Source organism: Carya illinoinensis, chromosome 6 (assembly GCF_018687715.1).
Source record: "Carya illinoinensis cultivar Pawnee chromosome 6, C.illinoinensisPawnee_v1, whole genome shotgun sequence".
In the NCBI taxonomy this organism is placed as follows: domain Eukaryota; kingdom Viridiplantae; phylum Streptophyta; class Magnoliopsida; order Fagales; family Juglandaceae; genus Carya; species Carya illinoinensis.
The window spans coordinates 25,035,783-25,049,764 of record NC_056757.1 but is presented as its reverse complement, the minus strand read 5'-3'; the positions used below and the strand labels follow the sequence as shown (position 1 = coordinate 25,049,764).

At 35.5% G+C, this 13,982-nt stretch overlaps 1 pseudogene; it reads right to left on the bottom strand.

Moving 5' to 3' along the window:
• Positions 1-4,634: 4,634 nt before the first annotated feature.
• Positions 4,635-13,186, bottom strand: LOC122312698 (annotated as a pseudogene).
• Between the last annotated feature and the right edge of the window lie 796 nt (positions 13,187-13,982).

The window sequence follows — 13,982 nt, the reverse complement described above, 5'->3', positions numbered from 1 at the left end:
AGCGTCGAGACATGCAACACAAGATTACCTACCCCCGTTCATGACATATAAGATGCAATGTTCCTAACATGCATCTAACAATATGCAATATTCGCAGCGGATAATTTTTTTTTCTTTAGCAATACTATGCACCAAATTGAAAATATCACAAATGCTTAAAACATACTTCATACATAAAAACCTATTGAACAATTAAGATCACAACACAAGTCCAAAATAGTTATGATCCAAAAGTACTGGAGATGCAACTCCATCGTATAAGTAGTAATTTAACTACTATATTAACATTAACGACGCACCGTCGTTCAGTCGACTGTGTCTAGTTGATCAGCTCCTGATCATCATTCAGGTCCTGTAACAAGATCTACCATTCGGGGGAATGGTAGTTGGGACTATCACAGTGAGATTTAATTACAAATCTCAGCAAGTTAACAAAAAACTTCCACACATGTTAATGATGCATAGATGACAGTAAAAGTATAAATGCATAATCAAATTCATAAGCAATTAAAGTATAACTTAGCGTACAGTATAACATAATTGACATAACTTAAATTGAAACATGAACTGAACTTGACTTGATATGAACTTGATCTGAAACTTGACTTAGTATGAACTTACTCTGAAACTTGAATTAACATGAAAAATACATACTCCATAGTTGTTGTGGACCTATGTATTCTACGTGTAAATACATACTCCACAGTTGTTGTGGCCCTATGTATTCTACGCAAACTTGACTTAACATGAAAAATACATACTCCACAGTTGTTGTGGCCCCATGTATTCTACGTGTAAATACATACTCCACAGTTGTTGTGACCCCATGTATTCTACACATCACAATGCAGTTAAATACATACTCCACAGTTGTTGTGGCCCCATGTATTCTACACAACTGAATGTACTCAAGATGAAACGTGACTGGAATATGAAAGGACTGGAGCCCTGACGTAACATAACGTGATTTGAACATAACTTGAAATACATGACCAACTTGAGATAGAAACATTTCGTAACATGGCATAACATATAATAGACAACATATTTAACATGACATACTTGTAATGTACAGTAATACATGACAGAATATATTATGTAACAGATAAAAATTGATGACAGAATAAATTCTGTATAATAGACAATTACGTGATAACTTGGCATGGCATGACATATATGATAACATACATACATACACTGTAGTTCTTTTACTTGGCACACATACACAGTAAACTGTTAGTAAGTTAAAAGCTAACTTACCTCGATCTCCGCGTTTCTTATAAAACTTCAAGTGCGATCACGAGGAACTGTAATTAGTGATTCTAAAAGTTAGAACTAAATCACTAATAATTTGATTTAGTGATTTAGTGATTTAGTAATTATTTAGTATAATGATTTATATATAGATTTAAAGTATATTACTAATAGTAATATAGTATTAGACTATTAGTATTAGGCTATAAAATGTAAATTATAATTAATATACATTATATACTAATGTATATTAGTTTTACTAATTTACTAATGTATTATGTACTTATAAAAAAGAATATACTGAGAATTTATTAGGCCATAAAAATTTAGTAATAATATTTGAGTGATTTTCTTTCTTTTTTGGTAAATAATATTTTAGTGATCTTATTTACAACTTTGGTATATAAATTCAAATCTTTTGATATTTAAGATTTTGTTTTTCAATTTTAAACTAATTTTAAGTGATAAAAAAATATTGATGTGATTTATTAATTTCAATTTAAAGTTTTACAATTTCAGTTTATTTTTAAATTAATTTATATTATAATATATAATATTAAAAAAATAATTTAAAATATATATTATATAGAAGCGGTCCGGTATGGGCCTAAAAAACCTAGAACAGAAATCGGACCGGTTCTGGCTGGTTTTGCCATTACGGAAACAGGTTCCAGACCAGACTGGTCCAAAACCGGATAAATTTGTGTTGGTCTAGTCCGATTACCCTTTTTTTTATACCCTTACAAAGGATAAAACATCTCAAAATAAAAAATAACAAAGAAAAGAAATCGGTGCTCCCGAAAAAAGCCGTACCCACAAAATAGGTAATAAGAACTATAAAATCTATTCAAACTTTATGTACAAAATTCTCTCAAAATAAAATCTCTTGAAGAGTATTCCTCCTGAAGAGGAAACTCCTAAAGAGTATCTTTTGAAGAGTTATCTACTGAAGAATAAAAGATACCTAATATAATGAGATATCGATTCATTATGTAAATGTGGGAGAATTATTTTATAGAAATAAAAATTATTGTCGACAGCATATTTTCATTTGATGTCATTAGAAGTGATAATGAAAAATAAACAAAGAAATTGTTGAAAAATATTGAGGTAGAAATATTGGCCAAAATAGAAAGAAACAATTTCTACATAATTGATATCACTAGTAAAATGTGATATATATGGACTTGCAGTCCAAACACCTAAGGGGTGATGCCTCTTGAATATTAGTGAATATTTGTAAAAATGAAATGAAAATATGATAAATAAATCATAACTTAGTTTCTCGCAAAAACTATATATTGATATGCCTCTGAAGTGGATGAAATTATATTGAGATTTTTATTAGTTTAATAGTTACAGAGAGTTCGGATATGCATGGTTATTTTCATATTTATATTGTTCACTAGATAAGAAATGCATCAAGCATATAGTCTAGAAGTATTTGTTCTATCAAGTTTCAAAAATCCTTATATGATCTGAAGTAATCCAAATGCATGTGAAACAAACTGTTTGAGAATAATCCAGTTTGATCATATATTTTTAGTATTTGGATTAGCTCTTATTGCAGTGCATGCAGATGATTTAAATGTCATTGAGACTCCAAAAAAGTGCATGAAAATTGTACATATTTGAAATCTAAATAGGAAACTCTTTTGGCTTTGAGGGGGAGATGAATGAAATTACTGATTTTGAAATACTATTTTTTAAATGCAATTAGAATTTCAGATTCATCTTACAGTTTTGTAAGAAATGTGCATGATTGAAAGATAAATATAAGGGAGCACACAGAACACTACTAGAAGAATATAGAAACATAATGTAAATATTTGTGAAATATTATTTTATTATCTCGAAACAAAATTATAGAAATTTGAAACTTTTTGTCTCATTATTTAAACAATCTTACTTTTCATAAATTTGCATGTCATCTTTGTCTAAAGGAGTCGGCAATCGAAAAGAAGAGTCAAGTAAAGATTTTAAATCCTTATTCTCTTGTTTTATTGCTCATACCTTCATGTTAGACTCGTGAAGAAGTAGCTGAAAGATAAAGTTTTCTCTTTGAGTTTGTTAACCTTATGAGCTCTGGATTGTAGTCACCGAGAAAATGTGACAATGACTGATGAATATCGGGTATCAAGACTTACAAGTTTGTAGATAGCATCATCATCTGACTTATTAGCTAAATCATTTTCTTGTTGAGTTATAGCACCTATGACAGATGCAGACACAATTGGTCACCTAGGTAAAGAATATCTCATATATTGATCACGAGAAGATTACTGAGTTATTGCAAAAGAAATTGTAAAGTAAGAATGCAGAGAGAAATTACAGAGTAAGAATGTAGACTGATTACAGAAAAGTGAAGATGATGAGATGCGAATGAAGATGAGCTGAATACTTTTTTTATAAAAAAAAATCATGAAAGCAAGAAAAAATTGCATATCTTGATACATGATATGCTAAACACAGATTCCTTGCAATTATTTACTAGGCTGGTGAAATTAAATATGGTTTGTCCCTACTCTCTAAGATATTAGACTTCTTCAGATATCCGCCGCTGTTGATCTTGTATTTGAGCTCTCTCTCTTTCAACATCCTCTATATGTGCTTGAAGATCACAGGCATACCATTTTGCAAACTATTTTAGCTCCTTATTCTCTTGCTTTAGCTTCTTGTTTTTACAGCTCTTCACAAAGAGCTTCTGATGCAACTCAGATATTTGATTATTGAGTTGGTGGATCTCATTCATTCTCGCTAATAACCTCTGAGACATGGTTATAACAAAGGTAACATATTGAGCACTAAGAAATCTTAATTATGCAAAACAGTAGAATCAGTCCTTCCAGAAAAATGCATTTATGCTCCTATCTTAACATTAACAACCTCAGGAGAGTAAATGGGAGGCTAAGGCATGAATGATTCCTAATTTAAATCTGGCATATTGAAGAAAGGAAGCTGTCCAGCCATAATATTGTTATGGATAAACAAAGGCAAAATCAAGAAACAATGTGAGGATTTCTTATCTCGTGAATATCCTTCACTTGTGAATATCTGATGAGAAATGGTGATCAGTTAAATAGAAATTCAAAGCTTTTCAAAATCTTCACAGAGTCTCTATTGACACAACATCTCCAATAGACGAATTTGAAGTTCTGTACAAGAGACAAGAGAGCTAGTCTTATAGTCCTGTAGTGCTTGTTTGGCCTAAACAGCTCTAGAAAAATAGTGAATATTTTGCCAAAACTATGTTATATATACAAGAACTCCGTAAGAGTACAACTATATAAGAGTAGTGAATTTAATATTAAAATGATCTTGAATCAATATAGTGAATCTGTTCACTAAAATGTTATCAACTACATCATTTAAAAAGTTGGTACACAATATTGATATGCATCAACGCAATGACCTTTTACCATAAAGACATTGAAACTTTACATACATTTGAGGGAGAGAAAATAATCAGACAGAAATGACTATGTTGTGCCAGCAAACGGGTTAAAGTGAACAACAGGACGAGTTATAAGTGGGAGAGCCATGCCCGGCCCAGATTGCATATCCACCTTATCGCCATCGCCACCAACCTTCTAGTCAAAGCATTGAACCAAAGCTACAATCGTAGTATTCATCAAGCTGAATGCCAGTGTTGTTCCTGGGCACCCTCTCCTTCCAGCCCCAAACGGAACAAAGTTGAAGAATGTTTGCCCCGTTTCTTTGCTTTGATATTGGTCTTTATCTTTCTCCTTGAAGGAACCTAAGAACCTCTTTGGGCAGAACTCGTTAGGATCATCCCATGAATCTTCATCCCTCATGATGGCATAAAGATTGATAGCCACTGAAGTTTTTTCTAGAATATCAAACCCATTGATTTTGCAGTGTTGGCAGCATTCTCATATTGTCATAGTGCCAAGTGGGTGTAGTCTAAGTGTTTCCTTCACAACCGCTTGCAAGTAAGGGAGATTTGCGGTATCTAATTCTTCAACTAGTTTAGTTTTTCCAACGACAGACTCTATTTCTTCTCTGACCTTCTTGAATACGTAGGGATGATTAATCAAGTCAGCCATTACCCATTGCATGACTTCTCCTGACGTTTCAGTCCTAGCAATGAAGAGATCTTGGCATATATAAGTGACGACCAAAAATCAATTGAGATGATCATGAAATTCGAGTCTTTTAATTCATAGACTCACATTATATCTTGAAATTGACTTGTCTCATTTTTATTTTTCCAATAGTGTGTGTGTTTGAGAGAGAGAGAGAGAGAGAGAGATTTACCAGAAAAAAGGCCTTAAGATGGGTCCGTGTGATCTTGACCTCAGCTTCCTCATCTTGACAAACCTCCAGGAGTAAATCCATCAAGTCCTTATCTTCTCTCTCAACTCCTTCACTCTTCCATCTATCTTCATGCTCCTTAAGAACCCTCTCCAAAATCTCATCCACCTCCTGGTCACATCCATAGCCTGTTTCCCATAAACCCAAAATCCCAGTTTCTTCAAATTAAGGCAACACATCCCCAAAACACATCTTTGTAGCCAACTCAAAGGACTCCTTCACAAGCTGTATTATCCTCTCCGCCTCTCCATCTTGCTCTGAACACCTAGTGCTCATCACCATCCTACATGTCGTATTATTTGTAAGCCTCATCAGCTCAGCACCCATATCGATTGCAGCCTCTTTATCTCGGGCAATCTCCATCACTCTCTGCAGCAGCCTCTCGATTTCTTCACGTCTAACTGGCCGTGACCGCTCGAGCTGCGCGTGCCGAGAAGCTCCTCGATGCAGAGCCTTTTCATGAACCTCCAGTAATCACCATATGGGGCATTGATGAATCCTGAAGTTCCGTACCGTAACTTCTCGGCAAAGGTGAATAGAGGCCGAGAGGCAAAGGCGAGGTCGTGGGTTTTAAAGATTTCAGCAGCTATGGAGGCTGAGGAAACGAGCAGGCACTGCGATGCGCCAAAGCGAAGATAGAGTAAAGGGCCGTATTGGGCAGAGAGGATTTGGAAACATTTGTACAAGGATGGGGTTAGAAGGTGGAGGTGACCGATGATTGGCAAGGCAGGCGGGCTCGGAGGCAAGTGAATATCGGTGGTTGACCTCGAGGGCTGAGATGATTAGAAACACTGGGAAGATGAAGGAGCAGAATTGAACATCGATCATGGTGAAGAGAAATAAGATATCTCGAACTATCAATCAATTCTCAAATCTGTAACAAAATCGAATCACAACGATAAGATAGACAAATGCCAAACTGGACAATACATCAATATAAATAACTTGAACGGGACAATATTTGCACAAAAGGTTGAAATTTGAACAAGACTAGATATCATTCGCACTAATCCAACAAGATAAACATGACTTTTCATGAATCCAAAAAGGAGATACGAATCTACACGAGAAGTAATCAGGATTGTTTAGAAATGTGAAGGTTTGTGTTAGAAGACAAATAAATACCTCTCTACCTCACTACATTTCTTAAAAAAAAATTAAATATAGATTCTAAAAATTTAGGGGATGTTTAGATAGTGAGATGAGATAAGATGGTTTTAGATAAAAGCTGAAAGTTAAATAAAATATTGTTAAAATATTATTAGTATTTTGAGATTTGCAAAAATAGAATTGTTTATTATATTTCATGTGAAATTTTAAAAAAATTATAGTAATAAGATGAAATGACTTACAAATCCAAACAGCCCCTTGCTTTGACATTTAACAGTTGCACGTTCTATAATTTATTAATGATTTGCATAAAAGTCATGATTTTCTTCAGTGGCAAGATGAGCGCATTACCTACTCATGATATTTTAAAATTGATTTGTATGGAGTTGGTGGTGATGATCGTTGAAATTGTACCTTGAAATAAAATTCATTTAAACACTCGATTTATATTCTAACAATCATAACATCCACTTTTAAGGTATCTCATGTTTTTTTTTCGAAATAAACCTGTTCTTCCATTACTTAGCAAATGCTTCTGTCTATATAGCTTCTGTCGTGTGTAACTATGCTATACACTTCTCTTGGACAGTCTTCCATCCAAACTTTTTCTGTTTCACTAGACATGCCTAATTTTGACAGACATCTCATGTTAAGGTTGGTGCTAAATGATAATTAGTACGAAAGTGTACAGATCAATGTACTTATTATTTTTTAAAATTATTTTTTATGCATTTTTTTAAATATTAAAAAATAAACACATAAATGTTTTTAAAAAAGTATTAATCGGTACATTTGATTGATGTACTATGCATTTTCCTTCACGTTAAGGCTGCGTTTAGTTCCTTAACTCCTCTCAATTCATATCATCTAATTATTATAACTTTTCTAACTTCCAACACAAAATATAATAAACAATTCAACTTTTTCAAATATCAAAATAATAATATTAAAAAATAATATTATAATAATATTTTATTTAACTTTCAATTTTTATCTCAACTCAACTCAATATCCAAATCGGCTAGGTACTCTCTCTGATCTCTAAAGCCTTTTTTCTTACCTTCTCTATAGAAAAAAAGAATCCGGATTTTGTGAAGAGAGGAGCTCCCTCCTTCCCTAGCTTATCTCATATTCTTGCCATGTAACTTTTTTTTTTCTTGTTTTTTGTTTCACTTGTTTTTGCTTATAATGTCTTTGTTTCTTGTTAGAATTTGAAGAATGAAGAATCAAAGGAGGAAAATGATAACAAGGAAGAGAAATCTGAGAGAAGAATTTTGACTCTCATTGATAGTATGCAAAAGGTGAACAACGCTTTATATGTATACAAGGTTGGCATCATAACAGACAAAGAATAAAGAATATTCTATCCATAATGTGTCCTATTCTACTGCAATATACAAGTGCGGTGGAGTAGTGTAGTTGATATCAACATAAAAGGAAAACATCAACTGAATGTTAGTGGAGCATTGTCATTGTACAACTTCCAGAGCAGCAGGTGGGTCTCGGGTGTAGAGGATATCAAAGGCCATTTCTTCCTTTTTTGGTATTTTTTGAGACTCTCCCTCAAGATAGGCATAGATGTTCAAAATGCCCATCTTGGACAATAAGGAATGAAACAAGGGAGCCGGCAATGCATTTCTAAAGATGTTAGCCAACAGGAACTTTGAGGCCACATGAATTGGTGTAATGACTCCATTTATAACCTTTTCTCGTATGAAATGGCAATCCAATTCTACATGCTTGGTCCTTTCATAGAAAATTGGATTTTTGGTGAGGTGGATAGCTGATTGACTGTCGTTGTATAGTAGAACAAGTTGTGAATGTTCTATGTTAAAGACCTTCAAAAGCTCTTTCAACTAGATTATTTCACAGCTCGAATGTGCTAATGCTCGATATTCTGCCTCGGCTGTAGAGCGTGATACAATGGCTTGCTTCTTGGACTTCCAACTAACCATTGAATCACCAATAAAGATGCAAAATCTAGTAATAGATCGTCTAGTCTCAGGGCAAGCTAACCAATCTGAATCACTATATCCTTTGAGCTGTAATGAGAATCTTGAACATAAGAGGATGCCTTGCCCAATTGAACCCTTAAGATACTAAAGTATCCTATGAGCTGCAAGAAGGTGTGTTTGAGTCGGTTTGTCCATAAATTGACTAAGTACATTGACAGCATATGTTATGTCTGGTCTTGTAATAGTCAAATAAATGAGTCTTCCCACCAACCTTCTATAACTAGTGATGTCAGATAACAAGTCACCTGAAGAGTGTGATAACTTGTGATTTAGCTCCATTGGAGTGTTAACAGCCTGTCACCCAAGTAGTCCAGCACTTTCAAGAATTTCCAAGGTATATTTTCATTGACATACATGATTACCACTTGTTGACCTTGCAATTTCTACTCCCAGAAAATACTTATGCTTTCCTAAATCTTGGATCTTGAACTGGTTATGCAAGTGTTCTTCGATAGATTTTATGGCCTCCAAATTGTTGCTCCCTAAGATAATATCATCAACATGCACTAGAAGTGCCAAAAAACCATGCTCATTATTTCAAGTAAAAAGGAAGTAGTCTGATTTTGATTTACAAAATCCTATGGCAAGAAGAGAAGCTGTGAACTTGCTTTTGTAGCTTGCAAACAAGCCTCTAAGCCTTGGATTGAGACTCACCCTTGAGCTAAAAACCTGGTGGAAGCTCCATGTAAATATCTTCCTCAAGATGACCATGGAGGAATGCATTGTGGACATCCAATTGTTCCAAATGCCAACCAAGAATTGATGCGAAAGCAAGAAAGACATAGATAGTGGGCACTATTGCTACTAGGCTGAAGTTTATTGATAATCAAATTCCTCTCTTTGTGTATAGCCCTTAGCCATAAGCCTTGCTTTGTGTTTGTCAATAGTTCCATTAGATCTGAGCTTGATTTTGTAAACATACCTACAACCTATGGTCTTATTTTCAGGAGGTAAAGGCACAATGGACTAAGTGCCATTGGCCTCAAGAGCCTTCATTTAGCTGCCATTGCAGCATGCCAATGCTCATGAAGAGCAGCTTCCTCATAATGCTTTGGTTCTAAAGTGAGTGTGAGTGATAATGCATTGGATTGGTGTGAGGGTGAAATGTTTTTGTATGAAAGGTGATGCTCTATTGGATGCATAGTGGAAGATGATGATGAATGAGGTGGTGACAAGTTGGCAATGATAATCATGCATATAAGAAGAAATGTGCTTAACTCTATCAGACCTTTGAAGTTGAGTGTGTGGTGAGGGCATGGGTGGAGAGGACACAAGGGACTTTCAAGTGGAATGAGTGAAGGAGGGGAGAGTGTGGATGGATCTGTTTGAGAGGAAGATTCGAGGTAAGAATCTGGTGAAGGGGTGGTGGGTTCAGTGTTGATTTGGGGTTCAGAGTCTAGAAGAGGCATGATGACATCTTGTGAAGATGTGGATGAATCTTGGGGATAGTGGACTTGATCATATAAGGCAGGAGGTATGCTGATATCTTGTGAAGGTTAAGCAAAATCTGTGTTTCCAAAAGGAAATTCAGATTCTAGAAATACTATATCTTGGGAGATAAAGGTTTGTTGACTATGAAGGTTATACACTTTATAACCTTTAACTCCCACTGGATATCCAAGGAATAGACATCTCTTAGCTCTTGGATCAAGTTTAGTTCGATTGTGTTTGAGTGTAGAAACAAAGCAAAGACACCCAAAGACCCACAAATGGTTGTAAGAGGGTTTTGATGAAAACAACACTTCATATGGAGACTTATTATGAATGACTGGTGAAGGTATCCTATTGATCAAGTGTGTAGTTGTCAACACTGCATCTCCCCAAAATTTTTTGGGAAGGGAAGCTTGAATGAGTAGTGCTCAAGTAGTAGTGATTAAGTGTTGTTTTTTTCTTTCCATAACTTCATTTTGTTGTGGAGTGTACACATAGGTTTTTGGGTATAGAATCCCATGGGAATTAAATAAATCAGGCATGTGGAACTCCAATCCACTATAAATTCGAACATGCCTAACTTTGGAATTAAATTGAGTTTGAACTATAAGGATGAAGGATTGCAAAAGAGAACGTTCTTTTGATTTGAATTGCATTAGATATCTTCATGTGACTCGGCTATAGCCATCAACAATAGTCAAGAAGTAACGATGGCCATGCGAAGAAGCTTGGGAATATGGCCGCCAAATGTCACAATGAATAATTTCAAAAAACAATTTGGTAGTAGTAATGCTAGACTGAAATGGAAGACGTTTTGCTTAGATAAAGAAGAAATAGTACAATGGATTTGATCACATCCTTTTACATCAAGGCAAGAAGAATGAATTAAATTCTTTCTTTGATTTGACAAATGTCCTAATTGAAGGTGCCAAACATCAAGGTTCTGTCTATTGACAACATTACAAGCTGAAACATTGGAAGAATTTAAAGAAGTCCTAGAAAGCTGGTGAGAGACACTACAACCAGGAGAGCTTGAGAGTAGGAAGTATAGCCCATGGTTGAGTTTAGCTAGCACAATCGTCATCCATGAATAGAGTTCCTGAATGAAGTAAAATTTGTCCAAGAAAATGAGGCAAATAAGAGGGTTAAGAATGAGTTTACTGACAGACAAGAGATTGAATGTGAAGGAAGGGACACATAGGACCCCTATGAGGATTATGGATTCTAAAATATGGACATCTCCCATATGTGTGACCTGAACTCGTGTCCCATTGGGCAACTGGACATAAGCCTTGGTAGTGCAAGTAATGGTAGTGAGAAGGGCTGGAGAACAGACTACGTGGTTTGTTGCTCCAGTGTCAATGATCCAAGGTGTGTTGGCAGGTTTGTGTGATGGGTGATGCATAAATGATGTAAGTTGATATTGATGATTTGTGCTAAAAATGGATGAATTTTGAACAGCAGATAAACAAGAAGGTATACTTGCCATATTCAAATGAGATGTAGTGGGCATGGAACAATTATTGCTCGAGTTTGAGATGGCTTTGATGGGTTGAGGTGTTCCTTGAGAGGATTGATTATGAGTTGGCTGCAGTGGTTGAGCATTGATAAGTGCCATGAACTACTGAATTTGAGAGTGTGAGAGTATCAGATTGAGTGCCTCCATTACCCCTTTCTCCTGGCCTTAAGACACCACTTGGTTAGCTGAATGGGCAGGAGAAAGATTGTGGTTGTTGAAGTAACTTGACTTTGCCTTTGTGAATTTGAAATTTGGAGGAAATCCTATCAATCTGCAACATTTGTCACGGCTGTGTCCAGATTTCCCATAGTATCCATAAGCGAGTTCAGGCCTTTCTTTCTTTTTAGAATAGTTGTTAAAAACTACTAGAGCCGAAGATTCAACTGGAGGCATTGTTAGAATTCATGCTTGTCTCTGTCTTTCTTCTTGCAAAATCAAGGAAAAAGCCTTGTCTATGGAGGGGATAGGACTCATGAGTATGACTTGTCCCTTGATGCTCTCATAGATGTCATTCAATCCCATAAGAAATTTGAACACATTATCAAATTGTTGTACTTCACCTACTGAATTGAGAGCTTTAGCAAAGGCCACATGAACAACAAGGCACAGGTTTGTACATGTTCAGTTCTTCCCATATTGCATTCAGTTGAGTAAAATATTCATTAACAGTTAGAGTACCTTGCACGATGGTTCCAAGTTGTTGTTGTAATTGGTAGATCCTGACATTATCAGGCTAAGCAAAGTGAACCTTTAGCTTGTCCCATACTGCCTTAGCTGAGCTAATATAAAGAGCATTGGAAGCTATCTCCTTGGATATTGAATTAAGGAGCCATGAAAGAATGATGTTATTGCATCGCAACCATGGAACACATAAAGGATTGCTTGATTCTGGGGTAGCAATGGTTCTATCCAAGAAACCGAGTTTGTTTTTGATTGAAATGGACAAAGTGAATGAACAACCCCATGAGAGGTAGTTTAGGCCTGTGAGAGGTGGAGAAATGATCATAGAGTTGGAAATGTCATTGTTATGAAGGTAAAATGGACTGTTTGGGTTTTCAGTGGATGAGGAGTTGTGTGAAGGATTGTTTGAATCAGGGACAGTGTTGGATGAGCCTTCTTCTGTCAACGAAGAAGTTGAATACAAATGCTGAGAAGGTGTTTGTAAAAAGACCTGAAAGATAACAGAGTAGGATTGTTACTAACTTATACACTCTGATACCATGTTAGAATTTGAAGAATGAAGAATCAAAGGAGGAAAATGATAACAAGGAAGAGAAATATGAGAGAAGAATTCTGATTCTCATTGATAGTGTGCAAATGGTGAACAATGCTTTATATGTATACAAGGTTGGCATCATAACAAACAAAGAATAAAGAATATTATATCCATAACGTGTCCTATTCTATTGCAATATACAAGTGTGGTGGAGTAGTGTAGTGGATATCAACATAAAAGGAAAACATCTACCGAAGAGCACTATCATTGTACAACTTCCAGAGCAGCAAGTGGCTGATTTTCCATGTCTTGGGTGCAAAGGATATCAAAGGCCTCTTCTTCCTTCTTTGGTATTTCTTGAGATTTCTTTCAACATATTTCCTTCTAGCCACTTGAAGATTACATGCATCACACCACCACACTTTCTAGGCACCAATTTATGAGGTGCGTTCCCAAGCATCATCATCCGATCAACCAGCAAATAAGGCTCGCACGTCAGCCAAACCACTTGTAAGTCTTATGAGCCACCGTGACTTTGTCACTCCAGCAACTATACACGTAGCACCAATGGATTCCTTGGCCTCAAAGGTTCAAGATGTGCCCCAACCACACTCCATCTCCGTTGGTGCATGGGCCTCGCATGATTGTATTGTCACCAATTTTCTTTAAGCAACGTTGAAGATCATGTTTCTTCTTCTCTAAATATCTAATTATGTTCTTGCTTTTTTAGAATGAGAATATGGAGATAGTAGTGAATGTAAATTTTCCTACAAAATTGATACAAATTCAAATTGATATGGGGTATCCAGGTCTAGATTCTATGATGATTGTACTGAATTACCTTAAGAAGGTGAATTTGTGAAAATATGGCAAGAAAAACTTACTTGGGTTGGGGCAATATCAGTCTTGCCTTCTAATTAGGAAATATCTCATTTCAAGTGTTGGTGTCATTTTGAATTCGATTTTGATCGGCCAAATTTTCGGCAAGATTCTTGTAAACTTATGTATTTAATCTCCATGCAATAGTTTGGATTTTTCCTATTTGGAAAAGTTCTCATAATTTTGAATTTTGAAGCGATTTAGGCCCGGCTTGTGAGTTTCA